Source organism: Carlito syrichta, unplaced genomic scaffold, assembly GCF_000164805.1.
Source record: "Carlito syrichta isolate Samal-C Ts95f unplaced genomic scaffold, Tarsius_syrichta-2.0.1 Scaffold311628, whole genome shotgun sequence".
In the NCBI taxonomy this organism is placed as follows: domain Eukaryota; kingdom Metazoa; phylum Chordata; class Mammalia; order Primates; family Tarsiidae; genus Carlito; species Carlito syrichta.
Window position 1 is genome coordinate 746,050 of NW_007255724.1, and position 4,302 is coordinate 750,351.

The window sequence follows — 4,302 nt, forward strand, 5'->3', positions numbered from 1 at the left end:
GAGAGAAGTCTAACTATTTTTTGAGGCGTGTTTCCACTGTCATCAGGCTAATGCACAGTGGCATAATCATGGTTCACCACATCCTCAGCCTTTTGGGCTCAGGTGATCCTTCTGTCTTAGCCTCCCAAGTAGCTGGGACTTCGGGTGTGCATCACCACACCCAGATAATTTTTTTATTTTTTGTAGACACGAGGTCTCACTCCATTACCCAGGCTGGTATTGAAATCCTGGGCTCAAGCAATCCTTACCGCCTTGGTCTCTCAAAGTGCTGGGATTACAGGCATGAGTCACTGCACCTGGGCAAGCTTTTTTTTTTTTTGCCTATGCTTGTAAAACTCAAAATCTGTCCAACTTTTTATATTTTCTAATGGAGGAAAGAAAGCATAATTTACCACTGATCTCATCAACCCTCTAACTGCTGGAACCGAGAGGCCACAGAGGCACTGCTATGATATACCCTACAAGCTACATGTTCATCTTCAAAATGAAAACCACCTTTAAGTCCTAGTGCTGCCATTATGCAGGATCTAACACCAACAGCCATACACACAGGGATTTCATTACAGTAAAAACCACAACCTTGTCTCTAGAAAGCCAGCCCACTGGACTTTACTGAGAAACTAATCAATTGGCTAGAAAACAAAAAGGCTCCAGTGCATCAAAAAAAATATATATTATAAAGAATTAACCTTTTATAACAAGATCCTATGAAACAAAAGAGAATAAATATTTATAAAATGCCCACCACTCCCAAGCTTCCTTCTACCCCAGAATAGCCAATGTGGCAATTCAGTGCTCTGAGGAAGTTAAAGTCGTGTGTTTGCACAAACAATATTCTGAACCAAAAGAGCCTATAAAAATGCAGAGGGAAATTAACTAAATAAATGTTTCTTTTCAAACCGATAAGGTGGAGGAGGGAACAGGAGAGGAAAGCAGGCAATGAAGACTGCCTTAGGAAAGCAACACAGCAGTGGACTTCAGGAACCCTCTGTCAGGGCAGCAAGTCACAAGTTCAGCACAGGGCTTCCCATCAGGGGGCCCAGCTTCAGCAGAGGCATGAAGCACACCCTGAAGACTGCCTGAAGGAACAGCTCTCAGCCCTAGTGCCTCTTCCCCAATCCTTAATAACACCTGCTTCCCAATGATCTTGAGATAGAATCTCAAGGGGAATCATTGCCGCAGTAAATATTCTACCCACCATCCACTGACACAACAAATGATCTTGAGTTTTCTTTGGAAATGACTTTTGTCTAACATCTTTCATGATCCTAGAGGAACCGCTATTAAAGTGGTTTGTTAGCTTTTGTCCTTAAGGTCATATAAAATGGTATGTGTAGTGACAGTACCCACATGTGCTTAAGGGTCAGAAAACTGGCATTTTCAAGTGTCAAAAGACCATGCATCACTGTCCCACAGCTTAACCCTTACAGTGCTTGACCTTGAAGAATGGTAACCCAGAAAGCTCTTTGAACATATGCTCATTGAAATTCACTGATTTACATTACAAACATCCCCATAACATAGGGAGAAACTGTCAAATGGAATATCCACTGGGTATGTTCCCAGAGCTCATCCACAAGATAAAACACAAAGAGATTGTAGCTACACACCCATGCAGAGGGAAATGTTCAGTCTGGAAACTTCTTTCAGTGCATCCAGTTGGGAGGATCTTTTGTCTTCTTCAAGTAAATAGTGGGCAGCAATGGCCATTCCTTCAGCATCAGGACATTCTGCTGACACCTGCATTTCTATCCAGAACTGCCATGCAAAGGCCTGGAATCCATGAGAATAAAATACAAAGTAGTCCCCTCCTTTACTTGTGACTGGAGTGCCATTGCCAAGAGACCACTGAGAAAGTGTTGATCTTTGTGGGCTCGAACATAGAACAACATATAGCTTTGTTCTGTTGCTTCAGAGGTTGCTGGGGGCCAGCCCCTGCAAGATTTGAGGGTCCCTGGAAAGATGTGGCAGCGTTGATGATTATTCTGGAGAAATAAAGAGAAAGAAAGAGAAGGGGGGAGAAGGAAAGAGACTGGACTCTGTCTAGTGCAGAAGCTGTTTATTGAAAAGTACAGAGGGTTTTTATCTCCAAATTTTGCACATTCAGACTCAGATGTCTCTCAGACAACCAGGTGCATGGGGGCGTCCCCTACCCACCAGATATTTCTTCACGCATGGTAAAGAACAAACCCAACTTGTCTTTCCAGTTCCTATGCTAGACTAATGTCCCTTAGAAGTATTATTACAGTTTCTATAAATATACCATTCTATAAATTGTAATCTATATTTTATTTTATTCTATTTAGTTTACTTATGAAAAACTTTCCTATTGATAAACAGTTTATTCCTTTGCCTTATCCTAACATAGTCAATGGAACTTAAAATAACTAAAACCAGTTTTACATATTGTTGCTCTATCAAAAGGTCATGCTGGGCTCTCAGTTCCTGGGCTCTTTGATGTGGTCCTGGCTTGAACCAGGACCTGTCTGGAAGTCTAAACCGCAGACAAAGGGAAATGGGAACAGCGAGTTTCTAATGTTAGCTTGTGTTCATCCCTGTCTGGAGTTTTCATGCTTGAGCCAACAGAAGGCTGTTATGTCAAGAAAAGGGAGAGGCAACGGGGTCAACAGCTCCCGAACACACTTCTAGTGGTCTCGAGGTCAACGGCCCCCTGATCCCTAACGCTCAGTGGGCCTCCGTGGCCGGCTCCCAACAAGAGGTCAACTTCATAGAATCCCAAGGTATCTTTTGTTTAGATATAAGTAAAAAATAAGCAGGATTTGCAGGAGAAACTTCTGGGGCAGGAAGATACCAGTTTTTCCTGATCAGAAAGTGCACCGGAAGATGCCAAGGAAAACCATAAAGGGGTGCATTCTCCTTACAGTGAGCTTGGATGGTATCATTGACCTCAGGAATGTGAGGTGTTATGTGAGACATCCCAGTATAATCAAACCCATTCATCCATATTCCACAGTCCCGTTTTACTACGTTTCCTTCCAAGTCATGAAATGTTCTAGTCATATGCTGAAGAAACACTCTTTGCCTTGGATTTGCAGGATTGGAGCTATTTGGGAAAAAAGTTCCACTGCAAACAAGGAGGAATGTAATTGTACATACCAAAGTTAATGTTAGCATGGTTTTTTTGTGTGTACTTTCAGCAAGGTAGATGAAGTTAATAAGATAGGAAGAGAGAATCATCGTACAACCAGCCAAAATGGATGCCAACCCAACATCAGGGGGAATTTCCAAGTCGCTTCTCCTGAGCATAGGGGTAAACATCTCAAAAACCACCCAGATGAGGTTCAATGCATAAAGATAAGGAATAAACATCTCCAAAAGGTAAAAGGCAATACATTTTCCTTGGGCACCATGCTGCTTAAGGTCCTTATGCACACAAAGCTTTATGAGCAATGGAAACACTACCCAGACAGCACTAATAAATGCCGAGCAAAGTCCTTGATAAGTGAGAGTTATAAGCAAACCACAATGGACAAAGAGCAAGAAGATGTCAAAAATTACTTATCCCAGATGCTGGTCATTGGCATTTATGTAATAAAATCTTTTTCAAGAGTATGTGTAACTATTATTTTGGCTACAGTTGCAGTTCCATACAGACAAATGGAGACACAGGAAGTGGTTACACATGAGAGAGACTGTCCAATAAGAAAGATGAACACTGCTATAATGAAAACAGTGATGAGGCTATTGAATCAGCTCATCAGAGGGATGCCAAGTCCACACAAGAAGTCCTTCATGTAGTTGTCAGTATTTTTTTTTATTAATCAATATTTTTTATTATGGTTTTGTGGGGTACAGTTAAGGGTTAGGTGTACAATTATGTTTCATTCAGGCACCCTGAATGATAAGAGGTGTTTTCCCATCCCCAGACAGATATTTGCTACTGTTAATCCCATCCCCTTCCCCTCCCATAGTTTCCCAGTACCGTCAGTCATTTTCTTATAGTATTACATTGGATGTTCAAGGTTCATTATATGAGTGAGAACATGTGATACTCAGATCTTTGTTTCTGTGAGAGGTCACTCAGTATTATAGACTCTAGTTCCATCCAGGTTGCTGCGAAATTCATGATTTTGTTCTTTTTTATGGCTGCGTAGTATTCCATCGTGTATATGTACCACATTTTTAAAATCCAGTCCTCTTTTGATGGGCAGCATGGTTGTTTCCAGGTTCTTGCTATTGTGAACAACGCTGCGATAAACATACGTGTGTAGGTATCTTTTTTATAGAGTGATTTGTATTCTTCAGGGTATATTCCCAGTAGGGGGATTGCGGGGTCATATG

At 41.5% G+C, this 4,302-nt stretch overlaps 1 pseudogene; it reads right to left on the reverse strand.

Annotated features, from left to right (window-relative positions):
• Positions 1 to 1,496: 1,496 nt before the first annotated feature.
• LOC103271417 overlaps positions 1,497 to 4,302 on the reverse strand; it is a 4,584-nt pseudogene continuing 1,778 nt past the window's right edge.